This window comes from Falco punctatus, assembly GCF_963210335.1.
Source record: "Falco punctatus genome assembly, chromosome: 2".
NCBI lineage: Eukaryota > Metazoa > Chordata > Aves > Falconiformes > Falconidae > Falco > Falco punctatus.
In genome coordinates this window covers 119,012,411-119,038,031 of record NC_137581.1, presented here as the reverse complement: position 1 = coordinate 119,038,031, position 25,621 = coordinate 119,012,411, and the positions used below count along the sequence as shown (strand labels likewise).

The 25,621-nt window shown below is 44.8% G+C and overlaps 1 protein-coding gene across 14 annotated transcripts in view; it reads left to right on the top strand.

The window, feature by feature from the left end:
• Positions 1-667: 667 nt before the first annotated feature.
• Positions 668-25,621, top strand: part of BBX (BBX high mobility group box domain containing) — a 157,700-nt gene continuing 132,746 nt past the window's right edge. For 4 of the 14 annotated variants that reach the window (XM_080375465.1, XM_080375462.1, XM_080375466.1 and 1 more), the window contains exon 1: positions 4,188-4,260. The gene's annotated coding sequence lies outside the window, so the exon portion shown is untranslated. Of the gene's footprint in view, positions 825-1,180; positions 1,418-1,469; positions 1,524-2,222; positions 2,242-2,296; positions 2,662-4,187; positions 4,261-25,621 lie in introns of those variants that run through there. The other 10 variants (XM_080375459.1, XM_080375469.1, XM_080375464.1 and 7 more) reach the window with 7 other exon arrangements.

Genomic DNA, 25,621 nt, shown 5'->3' with positions numbered 1-25,621 from the left:
GGCCTCTCCGCCACGTTTGGGCGAGGATTAGCGTGGCGGCAGGCACCAGCCGGCGCCCCGCCGCATCCCCGGGCGGCACCGCTGCCCGCAGCACCCCCGCCCGGTCAGGGGGCGACCGCCGGCCTGGGCCCGGGCCCCGCCGCGGGGCTGCCTTCCCCGTGTTTACTCCCCGAGCAGGGGCTGTGCGGATGCACTGCTGCCGCCCTCAACTTCTCCGCTCGGCGTGGTTTGGCCTCTGAATGAAACCCACCGAACTCGCCAGAGTTCAGTCGCCGGGGGACTGCGCGGCTGGGCGGCCGGGGCCGTGCGGGGCCAGGCCGTGCCGTGCCCGCCGCCCGCACCCCGCCGCGGCCGTTACCCCGCGGCGCTGCCCAGGGCAGGCGTAGTTTACTCTCGCAGCCCTCCCCGAGCGGCCAACGGGCAGCGGCTGCCGGCGCGGGTGCCGGCACGGCTCGGCGCTCCCCTCGGCGCCGGGGGCCCGGCGGGCGGCGGCCCCCGCTACCTGCCCCGCTCCGCCGCCGCCGCCGGCTCCTCAAACACTGCGAAGAGCAGCGCGACGATCTTTGTGTGAGTGTGTGCGCCAGCAGCTCCCTCGCGGGCCGCGGGTGTAACGGCGCCGCTGAATGGCTGGCGAGCCCGTCCCTCAACGCAGCGGCCAATAGCGGTCCGCCTTATATCCCGGGGAGTGTTGTGGCGCTGCCCGGGTTGCATGGCTCTGTGTGGAGCCGCGTTCCGCGGGCGCCGAGGCGGAGGGGCTCCGCTGCGCGCCGCGCCTCGCTTCGGCCCAGCGGCGAGCCGCCCGCCCGCCCGCCGGCCCCGCCGAGGTGAGTGCGAGCCGCCCGCCGCCCCTCGCCGGGCGGCAGGGAGACGGGCAGCGGCGGCCGGGGAGCTGGGTGCCCTCGCCCCACACTTTCCCCTCCGCGCCTCAGCGGCAGGGCAGCCCCCCCCGCCCCCCCCACCTCTCCGCGGCGCTAGCGGCCGGGAGGGAGGCGCGGAGCTTCCCCTGCCCGGCGCGGCGGCTGCCGCGGCTCCCAGTCACTTTTCCTGCCTGTCGTCAGCCCTGCCTGGCTTGGAAAGTTTGGGCAGGGGAGAACGGGTGGGTTGGTGCCGCCTGCCCTCTGCCCGGCCGGGAGGGCAGGGCTGCCCGGGGGTGCTTTACCGTGGTGGGGGGGTGTTTGTGAGGTGAATTGCAATAGAGCGCAGTGCATTTAGAAAAAAAAAAAAAACCAAACCCAACAAACCACCACCAGAAGAAGAAGGCGGCGGGGGTAGGCCAGCCAGTGCCAGGCTGCGTTTGAAACCAGGCACCTCTCGCCGCCACAGAGAGAGGCAAGAGCAGCGGCGGCCGCGGCGGAGGGAGGAAGGGGAAGGAGGGCGAGGAGGAGGAGGAGGAAGGCTGGCCATCGGCCGCCGCTCGGTGTGTGCCTGCGGGGGGGACTTGACAGGGAAAATCGCGGCAGGCAGAAACGAAACTTCATCCCGAGGGGCGGCGAGGCGAGGCGCGGGGGAGAGTGCGCGGATCGGTATGGGCTGCCGCCGGCCTGGGGGGCTGCGAGCCGCCGCCGCCAGGAGGAAGGCGGGGGGTGGGGTGGGGGGGATATACCAGCGGAGAGGGCGAGGGAGCCGATTCGGCGGCCGCACGGGGCCGGGGTGGGGGGGGAGAGGAATGGGAGGAAAAAAACCCGGCGCCGACCCCGACAACAACAGCGGCCGGGCTCGGCCGGAGAGTTGGGCTGCGCGTTTTCCGGTAGTCATCGGCGATGCACCCGGGGCGGCGGCGGCGGCCCCGGTGGGCAGCTGGGGGGGGGGGCTGCCGGAGTTTCGCGTGGATGTGGGATTATGTTGTGTCAATAAGTTTAAGGTGGAGAGGGAGAAAGGGAGGCGGGCGGGGGCCCGGAGGGAGCGGGGGGGGGAGGCGGCGGCAGGCCTCGGCCGCGCGAAGTCCTATTTCTGAAGGTAAGTTGTGACATTGGGTGGTCGCGATGACAGAAAACTTGGCGAGGGGCGCCCCGGGGAGGGGGCGGCTGCCTCGGGGGGGCTCTCCCCGCCGCCGGGAGCCGGATGGGTGCTCGGCTGTTATTTGCTGCTGCGAGATCGGGTCGCTGGTAAATTACAGAAAGCAGCCCTCCTCCTCCTCCTCCTCCCCCGCCCCCCCCAACCCCTCCCCGCTTCGCTCTTCCTCCTCTCGGGTTTATTTGCAATGTATGAAACTTGCATGGCTGTGAGGAGAGCCGATCCTGTGTAGGTTTGCGAGGAGGAGGAGGAGGAGGAGGACGGGGAAGGAAGGGTTGGAGGCAGGGGAAGGGAAGGCAATCGCGTTAATCCCGGGCGCCGCACGGCAGCAGGTTTGCGTTAGAAATATCGGTGGCAGCCCGCCGCCGCTGAATGAGGAAGGTAAAACCGAAGCGAAGCGAGAGCCGCCGAGGCGACATGTACGGCGGCGGGGCGAGAGGCACCGGCAGGCGGCTGCCCGCCCCCTCCCTGCCTGCCTGCCTGCCTGCCTCCTCCCTCCCTCCCCGCCGGGGCGGGGAAGGACCGTGCCCGGGTCTCCCCCGCTCGCCGCCAGCCGAGCCGGGGGGCCGCGGGGCTTTAACCGTGTGCCGGGCGGATTCGCCACTTTTTTCCGGGGAAGGGCCGTGGCTAAAAGTTTTTTTTCCGGAGGTGAGTGTGTGCGGGGAGGCCGGGGCCAGGCCGGCGGTGGTCACTCGGGCCTGGGGCGCCGAAACCATTGCCCGTCCTGCTGGTGACACGTCCAAGTCCCGCAGCCCGGTGGGGCGGCGGAGGGGCCCGGCCCGGGCGCCGGGGCAGGGACGGGGTGCCGGTCTCCATGTGGCTCTCCCGGCGGCGGCGGCACCTCCTCCCCGGTGGCAGTGGCGGCGGCGGCAGCAGCGGGATCATCGCCCGGGCCCGCGGGGAGGAGGAGGGGAGCAGCAGGGAGGTGTTTGCTGCCAGCCTGCCTCGCCAGATCCCGCCGGGGAGGGCAGCTGGGAGGGCCGGGGAGCCCCCCGCGCCCCCTCCCCGCGCCGCCGCCCCTTCCCTGCCCGCCCGCCCGCCCCCTAAGGTGTTGTGCAGACTTTTCCCCCGGGAGGGTGAGATTTATGCGCTGCATTATTGCTCCTCTCCTCCCCCCTCAAAGCAAGATGGACTCTCTCTTCTCTCTCTCACTCACTCACTCACTCACTCTCTCTCTTTCTCTCCCCCTCTCCCTGTGTCTTGTCAGCCTTCAAGATCGACATTTTGTAACTAAGATGCAAACTTGATGGTGACCGGGGGCGCGGGGGGGAGACGGGAAAACCCTGGGTCGCGGCGGTCTTTCTCCATATTTAATACCTTTTCTTTCCACCCCACCCCGGAGCCCGGATTCCGGTGGCCCTACACTTTGCACGGGCGGGGGTGGGCGGCGGGCGGGCGGCGGCCGCACACGCCGCCCTCCCCCCTCCCGCGGCGGCCGGGGGTCTGGCCGCTCTCCCCGCGGGCGGCGGTGGTGGAGGGGCCGGCTGGGCGGCCGCAGGACTCCGGGCGGCTCGGCTGGGCTCTGCCGGGGGGGAACGGGCATTACCTGAAACTGTGTTACAGCCTTGCAGCCTGCCGTCCGTCCCTCTGCCTGTCTGCCTGTCTCTCTCCCCGGGTGGATCTCGTACCTGCAGTCTGACGGCTTGTTCTTGTTGTTAATTTTGCCTTGTTTGGCTTCCCCACGCGCGGGGATTGATCGCTCACTTGTGTAAGTTCCCCGGGGGTTATTGTTATGTATGCCTCCTTGCAGATGGTGGTCAACTTTCTGCCTTTTATTTTGATAACGCCTGCCTGCTTCGCTGGGTGTGTGTGTAAATAATAATGTACGTGGTGCATCCCTGCGTGTACCTGTGGATGGCTGTGTGCACGCATAAACATGCATCCGTGTACGAGAGAGACACAGGAAAAATAACCCACCGTGCTGATGCACACTCAGATGATTTGCTCCATTTGCCCAGTCCTAATGCCCTTTAAAGACATGGTACATCTTTTGTTTGCTCCTTACGGTTTCCTGCGACTGTCATCTTGGTTTAATGATAACTTATCCGGGGTGGGGGTGAGGAGGAAGCAAGTTTCAAGTTTTGGGATCTCTCCTCTTGTTGGCGTTGTGGTGAGTTGCAATATTGTAAATATCATGGGGTGCTGATGATGTGCCTTTATTTGATACCTTATAGGTCACTATCACATGACAAAGGCTTTGAGACACCTTCATCTTCATCTGTCTGTAATTTCCATTTGCCTTCCTGGGTAAGTATGTAAACTGTATGCACAGAAAAAAGAACTCGGTTGTTGTTGATAAGATACAGGTTCTTGCGTTGCTACTTTTTACGTGGAAGATGCTTGTCCAGGTTTTAGCACCTCAGAAAACATGTCTTCTCCCAGTACTTACAGCAACTGCTAGATTACAAAGTTTCTATGTAGGGGTGGGTCAGAATAACCTGAGAATTAAAAAGCTGTCTGTATTCTGATATCTCTTCTTCCCTTTTCCCCCTTCTTTTTTCTTAAACCTTGTTTTTTAAAGGTGATCAGCTGATTGACTTAGGGTAAAAGTTTTAAGCCAGAGTAACATTAGAATATGCAAAGTGAAACACACAGGTTGAAAACTTAATGAGGATGTGAAGTCCTTTTAAAATTCAGTGCTAGGAAAAATATGAAAATGGAAATGGAATGGGCAATTAGAAATCTCTGGAGGTCAAGAATCAGTGGGAGGTTCAGCAGAACCGTAATACTACTGCAACAGGAGTTCGTTCAGTTTTAACATGTAAACTGAGAGCTAATTAGAATTCCATCCATGCTCTTTCGGTATTAATGTTTTTTTTTTCTTTTGGCATTGATTAATGCAGGTACCTATCAATTTGAAAGATGAATCTTAGTGACTAATTCACTAGTACTCCTAAATGTTCAGGTACACAACCTTTTTTTTTTTTTTTTTTATCTGTGTGTTGGGAAGAGCTCTAACACCTTTTGTAGCGTTTGACATCTTTTAGGCTGAAGTAGAAGTGGTAGTTCAAAGAAGAGGTTCTAAATTTATGGGATCAAATTCATAGATGACATAAAACGAGTGGCACTCAGAGTGATTCTCACACAATCACCCATGGTGGCACTGAACTGCATTTGGCCCAAAATGGGGAAGTGTTGGGTATTTTTATTTTTTTTTTAATGGTACTATTGTGTACGTAATTGAAAACAAGACGAGACATGTATTTGGGGTAAGCTTAGTACTCATAAATGCGAATGATTAATAACATACCCTTGACCTTTTCCAGGCAGTGTATAGCAGACATAGGATAAGTGATGGTCCCAAACATGCTGTCTCGAAGGGAGCTGTTGGGAGCAGCTGTTCTGGTGTGATATTATGACCACAACGCTAGTCTTAAGATTGGGATAGCCGCTGAGGGGAGGTGGTTCAAAGGGAGGATTCTGCCTGTTCTCCAGTTGTTGTAGAATTTCACCCTATTTCAGTTTTTCAGATTTTGTGGGCAGTGAGGTTGGTATGTGTAGGTCTGAGAGTATAAACACAAAATTAAATTACTGAAATTCTTTATGGCAGATGTTGCATAGGAGAATATTCTTTCAGTTTTATAGCATTGCTGACAAGGATCATGTTCTGTGTAGAGTAATTGGTGCAAGAGTTTTTTACGAAGTAAAAATGTATTGGGAAATTCAAAACCTGGCAGATAGGCTTCAGACTGTTGTTCAGAGCTGAATACAAATGCATTGATTTCTGTACTTAATTTTCTGTGTTTTCAGGTAAGAGTCAGAGTAGAGTGCTGTAAGTGCCAAGGATTTTTTTCTTTATTTGGAGTAATATGAAAGGGTACTGAACAAGAATAGCACAGGGACCTTGCTTCAGGTGGTATCTTCAGCCATTATCTGATTTTAGTTTTGTGTGCTGAAGTCTTTTGGATGCATGGAATTTTGATCCTAGAAATGAAGTGGTGATCATAATCTGCCCACAGCTTTTGAGGAGTGGACCTCGATTTTGTGGACAGAATTACATGTAGGTCTCACCCAGTGTTGAACTGGCATGAACAAATTACGAAGAAAAGAAGGGTAGGGTATCTTTTTGACAAAAAAAGGTGTAAAACTAGCTTTGGAGAAACTGAGAAATACATTTCCTCATGGCCTAAAAAAAAAAAATAATAAAAGTAATGTGCCTTATTAAGGGGACAATAGAGATTTCATTAGATTTGTCCATGAGTAGAAACTTCCATTTACTTTAGGGAGCTTTTATTTTGGTAAAAGGGATGTTTTATCTTACTATACAGTTCTCGGTAAAGTAACTGTTCATGCCTGAAGTTTAGTAATTCAGTCTTGACCTACAGGAGAGACACCTGGGTTCTGGTCTTGGTTAGCAAGTGCTGGGTGAGTGCTGGTGTGTCACAAGCCAAAAGGGGATGAGCTGCTTAGCAAGGGGCCTTGTGAATGCCTCAAAAATTGCCCCGTGGTGTCAAAAGTTCGTTGCATACTGCTGTCCCTCTTGGCACAGCAAGCTGATAAATTGTTTCAGGCAGACACATAGTTTAGGAGAAACATGACTGGTTTCTGTGTTGAGGTGAACTCAACATTTTATTTAAGAAGCTTGCCCTCGATGCTTTCGAGTGTTTGGGGCGCTGCTTTCCATAAACCCATCGCCTGAAAAACTTCCATAGGTTTCAGCAGGAGGGTAATTTCAGAAAGGAGTGTGGGAGTGATGGCGAGAGGAATTAGTCCATGTTTGTTTTCCCATTCAAGGAAGAAAACCTTTCTCTTTCATAGCTGTTTTGTGAATAATTAAAGATATTAAATGTCAGGTGTCCACATAAAATATCAGAGGTAATTGTGCAGTTATTTTACAGCTAACATTTTTCCTTTTCTTCCACAATGATCTTAATGTACTTTGTAAATTAGTGATTCCATAGCTTGCAATCCTGTAAGCATGTGAATATCTTTAAGCAGATGACAAGTCTTGTTAAATTCAGTGATACGATTGCTCGCATTCAGAGCTCAAAGTTATTCCAGGTTGCTGCCTCCCGTGGTCTGTGGGCTGAGGATGCGCAACATCTCTGAAGCTCAGTTAATATGGCATTAGGCAGGGCAGTCTTCTGGCATAGAGCTGGTAGCAGAGTGGTGTGAAGAAAGGAAATTTAAACAAAGTGAGCTGGGGAGAGTTACTCTTCCACCACATGTAGTGGTGGGGAAGATGCAGGTAAGGTAGACGCGACCTGCAGTCTGCAAGGCTCTGCTGTAATGTGAAGGTTTTAAATGCACCTGCTGTGAAATCGGGACACCTGGGAAGTGAAACTGCCTCTTTTTCGACGGTACGTGGTATATGTAGCGTTCAGGCCTCCCCCTTTATCTGAAGGTAGTCCCTTGGTAGAGGAAGGTACTACAAATTGAAGTTGGAACTGAACCTAAACTCTTGTTTTAATTTCTGAGTGTGTCACAGGCTGTCTCTGTGAGCTTTGGCAGGTGGTATAGTCAAAACCAGAGGCCGCTTTGCAAATCTCGCACCCAAGTCAGGCTTCTGTGCCCTGCCATGGGGGTGACCTGCCGCAGCCACTGGAGTCAGCAGTGCTGCTGTGGCCCACTGGTGGCTTCCAGGGCCAGCGTTTACCCATGGAAGCACAGCCCTTTGCCACCTGCAAACGGAAACTAATGATACTTCCCTGTATCATTAAATCATATGGCACCCATATATTGGGACAGTTTTCCTGAATGATTTAGTTCTAAAGCAGTATGGATGCTCTTTTACCTTACTGTAACCTTAATAATTTGTTTTCTTTATTACTTAGGGGTTTATAAAGCTGGATTGAAATAATAGTCATCTGTATTTCAAAATATTCCTGAGAAGAAACAGGAAAAAGTCAACTTTCTAACTTCTATGGTATTAACTTTTTTCTTTTCCTTCTACGATGTTTCCCCCCTTCCCTGGAGTATCACTGTCAGAAGCTTTTTCATTGTGTTTTACTTCAAAAGATTATTGCTTATAGTGTGTTGTTTGTTTTTTTTTTTAAGATCAGTGATGATACAATGTTTCTATCTGAGAGCAATATGATGAGCCTGGTACTAGTGGACCTGTGAATTTTGTAAGACTCGGGCAGCTGTCACCCACCCTTCTTGACAGTTTCAGAAGGGATAAGACCTGTACCACCATAAGGATGGCTCAAGGGTCTGCTGTTAGATTTCATTGCTTGGAAAAGGAAAAAAAAAAAAAAAACACAGGTTATTATCTCGATAATAATGATACTCGTATTTGGCAGTTGTAGGCATTGCCTTATTCATGTGCTTATGTCCTGTCTGGTGAAGTACATAAGCTGTACTGTAATCACACACCTTAAACGAGGGAACAATCGTTTTTATCCCTGTTTTAGGCACCTGAGGTACAAAGCAGTAAAGGAGCGTAGGCTTGCATGCTGTCACTTAGCAGGTTAGCATTAGCAGGGAATGGAACAAAATCTGCCTCTGATTCCTTGGTTTTGTGTGCTTTCCTTTGGTGTATGTGACCACTCTGAAGCTTTCCTCATAAATGCCTGTCTTGACATGTGAGTAGTCTTACTGAATTCTGTGCTGGTTGGGCATATTTTTCTAATACTCAACTTTCATTCATAATGCTGCTTAAAAAACCCACACACACACACCAAAAACACCCCACCTTCAGAATAGTATGAAGTTACTGACTTTCAGTTTGGTTATATTTATTGACAGGAGAGGCTAAAGTAGGAGGAGAGCTTACTGAGGAGTTTTTGCCACTAAACATGGTATTTAAGCTGTGGTGTGTATCACTGTTTGTTATATTATACTATGTAATACTGACTTCCTTGTGTTACCTTTATGAACTACGATAATAAGTTTTCATAGCAAAGTTTTAAAAATACACATTCATATGGAATAGTTCTTTACAAAAAATGATTTTTCATATTCATAATGTAGTGTAAACTAATTTTCTCATGAAATGTGGAATTGGCAGAAGTGGCTACTTTGGCACTCCGGTAGTATGGTGATAACAAGGGTAACTCACTAATTTGAACTTTTATTTCTAAACTCACTAAACATTTAATCCTGTAAGATTTTCAGATTTGCTCATTACTACTGTTTTGTTACCGAGAATATGAGTTAACTTTAATTTTAAAATAGGAGTTGTATTTGAGGAGTAGTATACTTAATGTTTGAGTGTGGACCTAATTGTAATATTCTCACCATGATAGCAGCATTTTATTATTTTTAGTATTTATAAATTCAATTACATAGAAGATGAATCAACAAAGAGGAAAGGCATGGATTTGACACTTTCCAGTGGCTGTACCTCTTCCTTTATAGCACACTAATGCATAATATAATAGCAAGTCCTTATGAGCGTGGACAATTCAGCATGTGAAAATAAACTAGCTTCAGGCATATCTGAGTACAAAGAAAGCTAGTACAACAAAATTTCAATTTTTAGCAAGGGGGAGGAAAGTTAACAGGATTTTATGAGACTACACAAAAAAATCAGTTGCTTAGGAAGCATGGAATTTTTATTGTCAGAAATCTTCCATGTGGGTGTTTTGATATAAGAGATGTTATAAAGGGTAGCAATCACTGAAAGTAAGAAACAGCATTTTATTGACCCTTAATGTCACAGCCTCATTTGGCAAAGATAAAGTAATTCAGTGGACTTGCATGGCATGGGACCTATGGAACTTGATACAAGTGGAAGCTCTTGACAAGACTCTTAAGTCCTGTCTACGCCTTCCCTTGCTGAGGGGAAGTAGGAAGGTGGGTCTTCCTCTGCCTATTTGGGATGTTTTGTTTGGTTTTTTTTAATTCTTTTTTTCTTTCTGAAAGGCCATATGTATGTAGCAAACTGTTGAGGAGTCTGCTTTGAGAGGCTGTGAAACCAGAATAACTGTGCCTGGCTGAGGCGTTACTCTCCTCTTACACAGGTGTAGCAACAGGAAGATTTCTGCTATCCATACTCCCAGGAGGGGCTTCATCCTGCTCTTCCGAAACCCAGAGTTCCCTGTGGCAGGGCCAAGCGTGCATATTAAAGCCCTGCTCCTTTGCACTGTTGATGAGAGCTGAACTGGTCCATGGCAGGATTCAAGTGAGGAAAGCTTAAACCTGGTCCTGGGCCTCTGGTGCAGTGGGTCGTGGATTGGTGACTACACCACACTGCTGAGTGTGCCAGGCAGTAGTTTGCTCCTGTTGAGTTGATGGCTTTCAGCCTTTACCTCTCAGTTCTTTCCCAGTATGTTTTTTCTGCCAGCTACGTAAGGACTTTTAAACTTATCCCTTGTCAGAAGTTGTCTGTCTTTCTGGCTTTGATTTTTTTGGTTTTTGTTTGTATCCATGTTCTTCACAATCAGGAGTTACCCAGCAATGGCAGTGGGTAAAGCATGCCACACGATAATGGATAGGATTATATCTCTTGCAGTAGAATAGTAAGTCTTCCCTCTTCAGCCTGTGTGTTCTTTTATGAAGCAAATAATCCTAGGTTTTTGTTTGTGTATGTGAGAGAATGCATTATTTTGTGGTTGTCAAAGCAATATTTAAGAGAAAGACATCATGTGAGATTTGGAGATGAAGCTGGATAAAGAAAACCTTGTGAGAGAATGAAAAGAGTGAGGGAGAACTTGACTTCTTACCTTATTTCAGCCACTTCAGTGTGAAGTAGCTCCACAAAAGGCAGTGGAGCTGAAACATTGTGATGTTCTGCATTAAAATCTGTCCGTGAAAGTTGGGAGGAAGTTGCTCTTTTTTGCCAGGTTGATAAGAAATGCATTTTTGTGGTTGGCCATGTTATGATTTGCTTTCCACAAGTGGTCTTTGAGCCACATCATGCCTACAGTGGTCTGCAGTTAGCAACATCATGCTGTTCCTCCTCCCCACCCCCTTATGGGGTGAAGTACAGGAACATAAATGTATCTTGTTCTAACTACTGAAGAGCTCAGTCTTCCAGCTGCAACTGTGCAATTGGATTCCTAAACAAAAAGCCAAAACCAGAGCTGCATCAGCAATGTGCACCCCTTCGCAGATCTGCTGCGTGAAGTTTTTGGTGGCCTGTGATTCCTCACAAAAGCTGCAGATTTCGCATTATTCTTAATTATTGATGTGCAGATAGGTCTGCCAGGGTCATGCACCAGTTGTACTCTGTGATCAGTGCACAAGCTTATAGGCAGTCCCTGACCTGATGACGAGCAACACAGGAAGGGCTAGGAATAGAGATGCTGCTGAAACGCGCAGAGTTCCCATAACTAAGAGGAGGGTGGAAGAGGATAAAGTGTGAGAACGCGGTTTGGTAGGTGTTACCTCTTTTGGCATCTGTGCCGTTTTGTTCAAGTATGTTTGCTTCCCAGGTTGGTTATATGGCTAGGCAAAAAAAAAAAAAAAAGCATTCTGATGTACTGCAGATCAATGGTTGGAGATGATAGAATTGGAAACTAGTAGCATTGTCACCTCCACTTCATTGGTAAGTCTAACTTCAGATGTTCGTTCCTTTTGCAAAAGGTTTCTTTATACCCAGATTTCATGTTGAATAGTGCAGGCTTTCTGCCTGGCTCAGCTCTTATCAGTGAGTGCCCTGTGACACAAACTTGGGAGCTTCAGAGTTTACCTCTTGTTTGAAAATGTCAGTAATTTTTTTTCTGATTTAAGTGAAAATGTCTTTATTTGTATTTCTTCCCTCTAATTTGTTTGAGATACTCTTTCATACATTGTGTTAAACATCAGTCATCAAGTGCTCATAATATATTTTGAAACAAGTATGCAAAATTGCAGCATGATCCAGCACTGATTACAGAGCTATGGCATACGAATTAATAAGAAAATAAAAATAGCATCATTAATTTCCAGCTGCTTTTGGAGAAGCAGAGGTGTTTATAGGGGGAAATCTGGTGCCTGCAAAATGAAGAATGACAAAAGTGGTAGCAAATATGTTAATGCACGTAACTATTCACAATTTACTTCCTCTGTTCCTCTGTTCTTTTGATTAAAAATGGGTTTCAGTATCAAAAGAGTAAGCTTGAGGCTCCAGTACCGTTCTTTTAAAACTGTTGGACTAAATAAAGAGCACAAGTGTCAGAACGAGAGCAAGGCGAGGAAGTTTTTAACTTTTTTTTTTTTTTTTTTTTTTTTTTTTTTTTTTTTTTTTTTTAGAATAGAAAACCTTCAATAAGGGAGGTAAATTATGGATAGCCAAGTGTAACGGTTGGTTGAATGTGTCTGTTTCCTATTAAAATGAGAGCACATTGCTTCTGCGTATGTGAGGGGAAAATTATCTTCTAAGTGTTCCCCTTGGTAGTAGATCAGTGTTTTCCTTGGCATCTCCTGTATATGCTTGTTTGTGCTTAGGAGTCTCACCTCAGCATTGTGTACCAAAGCAGCAGAAGGTAAATGAAGTCTACAGTGAAAAGTGACCCAGGCAAAATTTTACACTGTGAGGGCCCTCACCACGGTTCGGAAAGTCCGTCTCCTTCGGAGGACGCTGTGGATGGGATCTGGGTGCTCAGTCGCAGGTTTTGACATCTCTGCTTAGTTTGCTGTTACCTGGGGCTGGCCCGTTGTTCAGGTGGGAGCTCCAAACGAAGCTTTGAGCCTGCGTGCCTGCAAAGTCTTCCTGGTTTTTAATCAGCAAAGGAAGATCCTGCCCTCCTGAGAGACACGTCTAAAGGAAGCAGATTATTTATTTATATAGTGAAGTGGACTCTAGAGGATGTCCCTGTCGAGCTTTCTGTTTCACTGCACCATGTGGTGATGGGGCCGAAGTGAGTGAGAGGATGCTGGGAGCACAGGGAGGGAAGCACCTGAGAAAACTGGCCAGATGCTGTGTTTTGTCTAAGAATTGTCCTGCTGGTTTCTGGGCCACGGGTGATGTAGTTCCTGTGTGCGCAGTCTTGCTTTCCTGGATGGACTCACAGGGCTGCATTTGAAGTTTACCGTTATTTTTCACGTAGGAGGACGGGAGAAGTCAGAGCAGGAGGTGAGGCAGTCATCTCGGGCATTCCCGTGCAGTCAGTTGCAGGAGAGAAGGGCACGGCTCAGGTCTTCCAGTGAGGACAGTATGTGTTCTCTTATTCAAGGATCCTAGAGGGGGAAAAAAATATCTTTGTGAGTGGGGGTTGGTGTTTTGCAGAGTGCTAACAGGCTTTGCAGACATTGAGCCGGGCTGAAGGGGAGAGTGGGAGCAGGCGCAGTGAGAGCACCCCCTATTCCTGGCCCTGATGAGCCCCTCTGCACCTGAGCTTACGTGTGCGCTGCCTTGACATTCCAGTTTGACCTATTGAACTGATTTAAATAATTATTCTCGTCAATAAACACTTGGTTTAAATTGGTGCTTTTAATCTCATTTTGCTTTGGTATTTTTGTATTTGTTTTCTCAGAAGCAATCTCTATTGGTAGATGACTGTTAAAATATGTTGCTAAATATAGCCTTTACACTACATTTGGCACCACTTTTTGTTAGTTCAGAGGATGCAGTGTATGCCTGCACACTTTTCAGTGGTTACATGGCTTGCGTACATTTATTTAGATTGCAATTGTTAAGAAAATTTTGATTTAGGACGTGACAAATGATGCTTTTTTTAATCATGGCCTTCAGAACTGTCCACACTCATGCATGAACACACACGTATATACAAGTTAATGCAAATAGTTTGCACTTAAAAGTGTAAGTAAAGTATTATCCCTAATAAGTTAACTAATTCAGTTGTAACAGAAAGTAAGCTTTTAGAACTAGTAGAATTCAAACTTCTCTGCTTTGCTTTCTCAGATGAGGAGGAAAACAAGTGATCTTGCTTTTTCAATTCCCAGTTAATTTCTCACCTTTACACCAAACTTCACCAAGTTGCTTATGGAGCAAAGACATTTTCTCTGCAAATGCAGTGGAAGTTGCTATTTTCAGGTAACTTAGTTCTAAATGTAATACATGTTCTTGGTCCTTTGAAGACCTGCCTCTTCAGTATTTGAACTTTGTTTACAGTTTTCACATCAAACATTTGCAGTTTATTTTAATTTAATATAAATTATGTATTATAACAGTGGAATTGAATATTGGTTTGTAATAATTTAAAGGTAAATTACAATTAGGTGTTTTTTTAATTAAAATACATTTAGCACCGATAACATCTGATTGAAATTTGGATATGCTGTCTTTGTTCAGAAAGGATTCATTTGTAATGGTATCTATTTCTGTTAAGCTGAATATATTTTCTCAGACAACTTCAGTACCCATTATCCAAAGTTTCTATTTGTAATAACAGATGCCTTGAGCAGTATCTTCCACCATTAGGGAGTGCAGAGTAGCTCACTAGCTGACACTATGGATGGTTTTGGTTTTTTTTTTGTTGGTTTTTTTTTTGGTGGGAGCTAGATCCGACTGTATCTTCTAGGAGATACACATCACACATCAACAGATACCTGTCTGTTTACACGAATGCATAGTTAACATAAAAAAAAAATGTGGAATGATTATTTTAAAATTCATGTTGCAAACTTTCCTCTTGACCATTTATTGAGGGGGGACTCTGCAACTTCCAGGAATTAATCTAGCACCACTGGGGTCCAGAAACCAAAAAGTAAACCGGAGTTGTTTACTTAGATGCTGAATGTATTAGATGAAGAAAGAGTAAGGGGCGGGGTGGGGGGGTTGGGGGGGGAAGAATTGGTAAATATGTCATGGCAGCTCCGTGGGCTAACATGGGTAAAGAATTCTAACCCCCACCCTACCAAAATATTAATAGCATCTGGGCAGAGTCGGAGAGCTTGATAACAGGTATTGACTCTGCAGCTGCATGCAGTGTTTCTGCAGCAGGGGGACTGTGTGGCAGCACCTGTGACCATGATGGAATGCAGAGCTGGACCTCAGGTAGTAGAAGGGTTGTGCTTCAGAAGCGGAGAGTGTGCCTGAGGCTGGTGGCATAGTTATACAAACTACTCATATATTGCAGTTGTGCCCCTGCCCCCCCATCCCTGAAGGAGGAGTTACACACTTTGAGAAGTGTTTTTATTGCCTTCTTTTCCCAGTGCAAGCATAGGTTTCATGATCCTGTCCTTGTCCTGGATTTCCATATTCTTTCGTATCAATGTATAGGGTATTCAAAGTCTCAACAGTTAGTGCGGTCTTGTATAACTAAATATAAAAAGATAAGATTAGAAAGCTAAATAGAAATTAGAAGAAAACTGAAGCAAAGGTCAAAATGCTATTGTAGGTCACATGTTTAAAACAGTCAATTTTTAAAAAGCAAGAAAAAAGGAAAACCTTCCTTAAAAATTTGAAATGGGAAAATTACTGAGTATTACCAATTCGTTTTCTTAAGAAGAGAACAAACCAAAGTAAGATGAATCACTTATCCTGAAAGGGTCATAATTTTCATTTTCACATGCATTTGGTACAAGATCGGTAAGAAAATAAACTAGTTGCATATTTAGGGAACTTTTCTGATGCAAACTGTTTATTGCTGAAGCAGTCATGTTTTATGAAGCTGCCCTAAAACAATTAGCTCTTGTTTAGCCTGTGTTTAAGCAGAATGCTTTACTAATGTACTAATGTGGCTGATTTTATAGTTACTGCGTTTCCATAGGATTGAACCATTCTTGTTCTAACTTGCTTCCCCCCCGCGCCGCCCCCCCCCCCCCCCCCCCATGTGAAATGTTGAGGCTTTTTTCCCTTTCAGAAAATAAGTATTTGAGCCAATGTTTTCCCAGGAGAATTGGTATCTTTGAGGGTGTTCTGTCTGAGATGTCTCAGAGAAGCCTGTTACTCAGCGTGTGCTTAGCAGTGTTTTCCTGCCAGGTTACACTAAAATGGGCTACTGGTCAGGCTAAAAAATCTGGATATAAAATTCACTTTGGTCTGAATTCAGGGTTGGTGTGAGCTTGTGCAATTCCACCGAGGCTGCTGAACTGAATTTGGCAGCGTTGGTCACGGGGATTGTGGCAAAACCAGCTAGGAGCAGCGCGTGTTTAAAATATTGCTGTAACTACATCAGTAACACTTGATCGGAAGAATGAGACACCCTCACTTCTTTTTGTTTTTTATTTATGGGGGAGGGGTTGGGTTCTGTCTCTGCAATTAAAGCTCACCTTTTTCCCCTTGGCTTTGGAGAGTTGGTGGGATGGATTGACTTAGTGAAATAATCCCACCAACAGTCCATATTTAGATGACAGGCCACTCTTTTTCTTGGAACAGTTTTATACTTGGGAACTTCAAGAAAATCGTATCTTCACAACCAGAAGCATTTCTGCTAGTGCTGAACCAAAGTAATGTTGCTGCCAAGCAGTCTGCTTTCATGGCAGCTCTAGCCAAGCATAGGAGGAGTGGAGAGGCAGGTGTGCTATCTTAGCCTGAGCACTCCAAATTTGTATAAGGTAAGGTGCAGGATATTCATCCTTTGCAAGGTACATGTGTATTATTCACTGTCTGCAAAATAAATTCTGTTAGTTTCCCAGGTACTTCTCCTCTCACACCCTCAAAAGTGACAGAGGCAACTAACTGTAGTGTCATTTGCCCACCCCCTGTCCAAAAAGGGGCTATGTTGTTACCCGGGAGCTGTGCCCCATTAGGTGTAATCACTGTCATGCTGAGTTCAGTAAGAACTTTGCTATTGACTTCAGTGGAAATAAATTCTGACTTGTAAGAAAATGTTCATGAATCTCATTGAGGATTCATTAGGGATCATCTCTGTTTCACCAATATAATGATACTGGTGATTGATGTGAATTTTGCTGTTGTACAAATGTGAGTGAAAGTATAAGCATGGATGCAGTAATCTTAGAATAAAGGTACAGTATGCCACTGCAACTTTTTTCAGCTACAGAGACCAAAAAAAAGCAGTAAAATCTCTTTCACAAGGGTGTGCTTGTATTTCTGTAAATTTAGGGGCTTTTCCCATTCAAGGTATACCAGTAACATTAACTGGTGTGGAACTGAAGCACACTCACACGAATCACTTGCTAGATGTAGACTCGTGTCCTGGTGCCACAGTACTTGTACTGATTGTGTTCTGATACAGCTGAAATGACTTATTTTCTGAGGTAGACAAGCTCATAGAATAATGCATAAATTATACCCTGGTGGTGCTAGGAGTGATCCTGGAGTGAGTTTGTAGTAAAATGTGTCCCAATCACTGAATGAACTTCTAGAAATAAGACTGCAGTGCTGTATCTGGTACTCAAATATATTCAGAGGGATGGGTGAAAATACGTTCCAACTCTGTACTTACATTTTAGCAAGCAAATGGAAGGTTAGCACTTCCTTCTAGGATTCTGGTAAAGGCTGGAAATTGTGCCGGATGGAACAGAGAAAAAAAACCCAGCTGGCTGGTGCTGCAGTTTTTACCATTAACTTGCTTCATGATCTCAGGCAGATTGCTTCCTCTTTCATTCTCTTTCTCCATTTACAAACTTGGGATGGTGATGGCTTCTTCCTTTGTAAAGTGTTGTGCAATCTCTGGTGGAAAAACTTCATACTGAGTAGCAGGGCAGAAAGTTGAGAAGAGTTATCCAGATATAATTATTACTATTTTTTTAATTACTGTGTGTTGACTCTACCATAGAGTAAAATAACAGTTACATTAATTGTGGTGGTATAATACTTGGGGGAAATTCTACACTGAGGCTTAGTTCTGTTTCATGTTGGGGAAGATCTCGAAGGGATGCCTGCTTCTTTGGAGAAATGGGCTTCAGGTTGACTTCTAAAATTTCATCCTACCAGAGTCCCAAAACAATTCATTTTCTAAACAGGTATATAAACAAAGTTTTAGAGTGTGTACTGTAGAACACAGGTGGTGGTGTCATTTGTTACATATTTTGTTAAAACAGCACATTATTAGGGTGTAATAACACTTTGCTCTCCTATTATATACTTTTACAGGGATCAACTAACTACATTTTACAAACATTTCAGAACAAGTGTTAACACCCCCATTTTGGAGATAGCAGAGTAGACCCAGGGATGTTCAGGTAAGAGCAAATGGTTGGTGGCAGAGCCAAGTACGGAACTCCTGAACTTTCTGCAAGTTTCTACCTCACTGTTAAATTTGTTACACTACTTATCTCTTTGTTGCTACAACATCTGCCCTATATATGTGCACATATTACTTTTCTGTGTTGGTATGTGAAAAAAATGATGGTGAACTGTCATCTATCGATTTGAGGCTTACTGGTTAAATATTTGTGGACTTACTGAATCTGTTGGTCAAGTTCAATTCAGAATTCCTCATCTGCATTTAAGAGCTTGTGCTGCATGATAGAAATATAAACTTTGTAGGTCAGAGCTTTTGGACCTGGTGTTTTGTTCTTCCAACCCAGGGTCTCTTCTTAATTCAGTGCAGTATGAATATTGCTCTTGTTCTTCTTACTTGTCTGAAAGTGACTTTTGTAAGGATGCATAAGCGTGTTCTGTTTGTTGTCCAAGATGTGTGAAAATGATAGAAACATATTTATGCTGGTTCCAGGCATGAGCTAAAATGTCCTACTCCTCAAAAGGGGTTTTTAGGCCAGGCTTGATCTGTACTTATGTATTTCAGAGTGTTCAGTTCAGCTCTCTGTCCTGAGCTGCTGGCTCTAAGGTTCGGCACAGGTGGTCTGGAAGGAAGTCAGCATTGTGGCAGTGTGGGGTTTTGTGGGGCGCTTTGTAGTTCAGGTCCTAGATTTAAACTTGTGGTTTCATAGTAGGTCAGTAACAAAGAAGCCTAATGACTGTCTTTTAAAGCAGTTTAGACTGAGAATCCATGGATCTTGTGCTTTCTTTTCTTAGGCTAGTACTGTTCAGACCTGTGGACTTCTGTGCCAGCCTGGGGTTTTAAACATGTTCCGCTTTCTCAGTTGGTACACAGTCTTGAGCGTACCAGAACTCAATTTCATAGAAAATTCTTAATACCTTGTTCACCTTCTGATTTAAAATCCAGCCATCTGTGTGCTATATCGTGAAATAAAATGATAGAAAGCTAAGAAGATAATCAGTAAAAATCTGTAGATACCAAGGGAGTTATCCCCCATCCTTGCTCTACAGTTCCAACCAGCACTGTCAGTTTTTTGTTTTTTTTTTTTAACTGTTGACCTTTTTTTAAAATCCTGCCAAACTTGCTTCTTTTGGACTGACTTTTTCCTGTGTTGGTCTTGTCTTTAAGACAAGGGCCATGTGGGTTTTTCATCTGAGGGAGATGGAAAAGAGTTACTAGAATAAAAATATTTGTCTTCAAGGAAAAAAACACCTGAAAACCAATTTCTAAATAAACCAACAAAACAACAAATGGGGACCCAGCCTGTAGATCTTAAAGAACTTGGCCTGAAGAATGCTGGTCCTGCTTGCCATCCAAAGAATTGATTTTTATTTCACAAATACAGAAGTTTTTTGTTTGGTTGGTTTTTCAGAATTGTGCTTCAGTTGTGGAGAGGACAAAGATCTTTATATACTTGGATTATTTTAGGGCCCAGTCCTGCGTTGTGTCTGTCATAGCAGTCTCCCTGAGCTACTGCAGTGGCAGGATTGAAGCCCTACATGCAGCTAATCTTACAGGGACCTGATCCTGCTCTGAGACATTTTGGCACAGATACTTGGGCACGTGCACGGTTCTGGGTAAGCTGTTGTGGCTTGGCATCAATGAAACAGTTGGTGAAGATGGATCTGATTGTGGATTCTGGCTTATGAAGCAGTGAGGTTCCTCTTGGAAATCTGGTAAGACTTGTTACATACAGAAGTTTGTAAATTCTGTAACTGGAGTGATTTTTTTAATGTGTTTCTCAAGAAATGGAGACAGTTACATTCAGAACTTCCCTCTCTTCTCCTTAAAGTGTAAGGCTAAACAGTTGACAGCAAAAGGACATCAATGTGGGTATAGATAAAATAAAAACAGAAGGGGTAAGTGGCCCAGTAGTGGGGTGGTCTTGGTTATTTTTTAAATTACGTCTTCCTCCAGTTAATACATGAACAAAGTAATTTATTCTGATGGCTTGGAAAGTTCCCTCAACAAAAGTTTGCAGAAGTCAAATAATGTTTTTGAGGAAAAATAAATGTTCTGAGGAAAAAGTAAAACAAACCTTACTTTGACAGCTAAGGAGTAGTGTTTCAGATGGGAACCAGGCTGAAGCCATGCCGTGATGCTTCCTTGACCAGATGCTCTTGGCTCCTTGGAGAACTCACAACTTTAAGCACAGCTAATAATGCTGGTCAGTTTTTGCTGCTGGTGTTCAGAATGCTGTGGGCAACAGCAAGAACTGAAAATCATCAGGTACTTTTCAGTCTGCTGCTACTTGGGAGTTCTGTGATTATCAGGTCCAGCTAAGTTGCAGTCACCAAGAAGAGGACTTCTGGTCAGGGTACGAGAAGTCTCTGTGCTGCCGCTGGTTTCAAACCATCCTGAAGAGTAGGTTAGTAGCTCATCTCCCTGGTACTGCAGCTGGACTGCTGTGGGAGTGTAGGCAAGCAGAAAGTTAGCACAGGGACCTTCTGGCTGCATTGGTAATACTGCAGAATGTAGGACTAGTAGAGAGATAAAATGGGAATTAGAGGATATGGCAGGGTATGACTCACATCATAGTGGAATTTCTTGTAGGGTCCTAGTTTTTTCCTCTCATGCTTTACGGTATTTGTGAGGCCTGCAGTAGGTGTTAGATTTCATCCATTCTGGTGCTAGAGCATGCTATTTCTTTTTCTCTGTAGCCAGAATCTGAAGGTGGCTTTTAGATACATGTCTGCAGTTACAGTGAGACTGACTTAACATCATGGTGCACCAGAACAGGGAAAAGACTGAACCAAACAGCTCGTGACAAGGACATGCCTGTATTCCCAATACCCAGAGTGAGGTGAGAGCATAGTGGTACGTGGGCTGTCCTTGCAAGGTGTTAGCCGTATGTTGGGCAGGGTATGCCCTGCAGTTGTGATTCCCTGATCATCCAGATTGAAGGCTTCTCTTCTAGAGCTCCCTGCCTGTTTGTCTGTCTGGGTTTCCTGTAGTGGAGATGGAAATGGGTAAGAACAACTGTGAGGAACAGTTTAGTATCTTCCAGACAATCAGGATGAAGACACAGCTCAGTCTGGGAGGTCTTCTCAGTATTGGAGCTGAGGTGTGATCAGAGGTTGTCACAGACACCTCTGAACTTTGGCTTCTAAGTTAACTGTATGGCTGCTAGAGGACTACAGGAGTATATAGGAGGAGATAACGCGGGGGAGGAACGGGACAGCTATTGGAGACAACCCCACTTATGAAGTGGCCAGGGAAGCTTGTGAGATTGTGAAACTTCTTATTCAAGAACACAGAATTTCTGTGCCAGCTCGATTCATTGCCTGCCATTTTGTCATTGTTCACTCTTTAGCAAAAATACATTCTGCTTATGGATGAAAGAGGACGTTCCTTGTGTTATTTCCTTTGGCTGTGGATCTGTAATTATTGTTCTTGAGTTTATTTATGGGCTACTAAGGCCTTTAGTAGAGATGGTTTGCTTGTGAGATCAGGAAGAGCTGTTCCTGTTTTGAGTCTGTTGACAAGTTTTCATTTACCAGAAGGAGGTTCCAAGGAGTTAAGTTTGCTACAGTTGGCATCGAGTACACAGCACAGTAGATCTCCACCAGGTTCAGTGAAGCAGTTCTGGTTGATGGTGGGGAAGAAGTGCTCCCTAGCAGTTCTTGCGTTTCTGTGCATCTGTAACAAATCGCTTAGCTCAGAGAATAGAAAGGAGCAGGTTCATTGAGGCTGTTTGTACAGTTCATGGAGTCACATCATCTGCACCCTCTGTGCTTTTTCATTTTAGAGATCTGGAGCAGCAGAAATTTTGCTTAAATAAGAGAACCTCATCTAATCTCTCTTCTTTTATTTGCAGCTACTGTTGTCTTTTGCACCTCCACAAAGTAGGTGTGACATGTTACCTGTCTGAGGGGCACTAGACAGACATGTAAGACATGAGAACAGAGATCCATGAATCTTCAGCTGCATGTTACTGTGTTGAAGAAAAAGTTCTTCCGTTGAACTGTGTCATTCTTCTTTGGAGAACTTCACTCATTAAGTGCCATGTATGATGGGGATGAGGAGGAACATAAAATAGAAAGTCAAATTGCAGTTAAAAAGTAATCATGAAGAATGAGATCTTTTGGAAGAACTGGGCATGTGTTATCACCATATTAAAAGTTAAGCACATGTTTAATCCCTTATAAGACTGAAATTATTTGGTTTCAAAATTGCACCTGACTGCAAGGATTGTCAACCTAAATTTGTATTATTTCTACATGGAATCTATTTCAAATATGTGAAATTTACTACTAGTGACAAATATTTGATCATGGTATTACTTTAAACTTAGATGGATCAGCTTCCAAAATTTAGGATTCTTGACAGGTGCTTAAATACTTAAAACACGCTCCGTAAGATTATTAAATCCAGCAGTTCAACTATATAAACAAAGCTAGGAAAAATGAACCAGAAAAATACTCTGAACAGCATACCCTTTCCATAGACATGTCTCTCTTTATTTTAGCATTCACCATGTTGAAACAGAAGGAAAGTAACTCCTGAATGTTATTTTAACTGGCTAGCTTGCTGCTGTAACAAGCTTTCAGGGAAATCCATGAAGTCCCACAAGGTGGCAGGAGCTAACTGTTCTATGCTGGAGTTGTGATCTGAAGGAAAGTGAAAGTAATAAACTGATTTTGCTAGTTGCACATGTTCAAATCACAAGCAAGTTAGACCAGAATTTCCAAAACCTACCTTGTATAGGTGTTCCTTGGACTTCTGAATAATTCAGGCCTACGAATGAGATTCTATCCTCAAGAGTCGTACTTCAAAAGAGAAATTTCAAGCATTCTTACTTTGTCAACAAAAGGGATCTTTATTTTCACTTTGTGGTGGCAATTTGCTTGTAATGTGCCTCCTTGCTGTGAATGGAGAGCAAGGATGAAGCCACGTGGGGACTTGCTAGCATATGAGGTTCACAGTTTAACGACTTGGCAGCGAGCATCTCTTAACTTGAAAACTCACCCTGATGTTGCGGGAATGCTGATCAGGAGGTGGGACACAGCAGCTGGGGCTGGGGGGGCTGCGGAAGTGAAGGAGCTCTCTGCTGCTGCAGTGAGGCCATGGGGATGTTTTTCTTTGGAAATGCTGAAGACTCAAAATGGCATGACAAGTATCCAAGTTTGGGGATTATTGGAAGTAATCAAAATAGCTCATCATAACTAGGGACAGGGTATTGGCTAGTATATAGAGCACGAGGCTGAAATTTATTTCTTTCTCTTCCCAACACCCTGATCTTTCTTGAGGCTGTTGAAGCTCTTGTTTCACTTTCTTGCTTTTGTTCCCACTTACCTGCTGATGGTCAGTGCTCTCCTGAAACATCGTGTCATCAGGAGGTAAAGCACTGCAGAAGAACAAGGGGGATCATCAAGGATGTCTCATCAAAGGCATGGTTTGAGACCTGTTGTTACATGTTCATGCTTGCTTAGCCTTGCACTTCGAGTTCGAAGTCTCTCATTTTTGTAAAATCTCTTGGGCCTACCTTAGAAGAAATCTGTGGACGAGGGTTTTAGTTGGCAGAAGTAACAGCAGACAAAACAGTAGTAAGATAAAGTGGTTGGTCCTGATTCAGTGGACCACAGTTGTTGCTTTTGAGACTTGTGAAGCTCTTGTTTTGTGTTAAGAGATTTTATTTTAGATCAGTAAATGTCTGCTTTTAGTTTTTTGAATGAGAGGATGGATCAGTGTATTAGCCAAGTATCTTCAGGAATTTGGACAACCCTGTTTATGTGAACAGACAATGCAATTCAGTAAGACTAAGGTGAAACTGTGAATAGGTAGCTTTCTTAACCAGTAGACAGATATTAAGAGTAAAAATAAGTCAACTCTTACATGAAATTTCAGTTTTCCCATCCCATTTAGTGTCAATTGCTTTTCGTTATGCTGTAGAAAAAGAATATAAGTATTTGTGACGGGGATATCTGGAATAGCCACATGAGGTAATTGAGTGAAAATTCTTCAATGCCTACATATGAAATAGCGGTGTTTCTTTTTCTAGCAGCAATAGAAGCAACTTACGAACATTTAAAACCAATTCTGTAGTGACATACAGACCTGTTGCACTAGTGTGCATCATCCAGCAAAATACCTCTGCCTTGTTTTGCTGACAGGGTTGACAGGATGTAGAGATTTGTGTTTTCAGCAGCTGCCATAAAGTAGCAGCATATACCATTGTCTTGCCAAAATACGGGAGCTTCAGAAGTATAAAAAAAAGAAATTGTATACCTTTCAGAAGTATAAAAAAATTTTCTTTTTATACTCCTGTTTGCAGGAATGCGTGAAATTTAGGAAAATCTTTGTTGTTGGAGCTGACCTAAATAATATGGGTGGATGCAGTCACATGATACTTAGAATTTCAAAGTAAAAATTCTGTGATTTCCAGTGGTTACACCTTTCACTTGCCTCTAATGTGAGAAGAATTTTAGTTCTTACATCAACATCCTAAAGTCATGATTAGGAAAGTAAATAATTAAGCAAGGGCTCAGCATTTGATGAGTACACAGCTGAAATCTGGTTTATGCATGATTTGAGCATGATTTACATGGTTGTGTACCAATAGCATTGGACTGACTGTCAGTATTTAAATGACCGTCAGTGTGAATGATTAAGCAGTTGGTGCTTGCTGAAACAAACTTAGCTGTATCTGTCATTCTTCTGTTTGAAATTTTCAGTCGTGCGAGTGAGATAGACGCCTTGTGCCCACTGCAACTCAGAAGCAACGAGTCACTTACATTGACTTGAAATACTCAAAAAAACCCCACATACCTCTATGTAATTATGATGAAAGAAATAAGTTTTAAACTTTAAGATGGGAGATCATATATTGCCAAGATACCGGTGTTCAAATGTGTTCTTTAAGGTCCACGTGCTTACAGCATACAGGAACTACACTTAATGTGGCTTGCAGAGTTTGCTACCTTGCTACAGTATTTTGAACCACGCAGTGGTAAAGTTTGATTCTTAAGTTTCTTTATGCATAAAAGATCAGTGATCATGATCATACCAGGGGTAGAAAGAGTAGTGCAAGCAACTTGCTTTACTTTGGCCACAGAGTCAATATAGAAAAAGGCTCCTGAGTGTGTAGTGAAGTGTCTTACTGGGCAGGGTGGCGGCTTTCCGAGGAATGGTGGACAGTGGGTGGTGTTTCTCAGCAATGATAAATAAATGATCATGGGAGATTTCTGCTTTGTGGTGTACTTATAATTATTACAGTGGACTGGGAGGGCCTAGTAAAGATTACTGAGTAGTTTGGCAGTTGATGGCATTTGCTGTATAACTCCAAATTGATCCCAATATTACTAGAGGAAATAGAGGTGGGAGGTGGTGAAGGGGACTGCAGAGGACATGTGCCTCTCCAATGTAAATTTATTCCAGGAAACCCAGGGTCTTCCCTTCCTATCTGCCAAACCCTGTCTTAAATGTCTCAACTAATTCTGTTGATTCTAGTTAATTCAGGGACAATTGGAGTTGCCCCATCCACCAGATCCCCTACGGAGGTGCTGAGTGCTTTCTCTTTTCCATGACCTCCCTGGGAACGCAGGGCATCACTGGCCACTGGTAAATGCCCAACTTAATTAAAGAGTCCAGCCAGACAAATAGGCAAATATATACTGCCTGTTTACTAACAAAAGTAAGCGTTTTCTGCA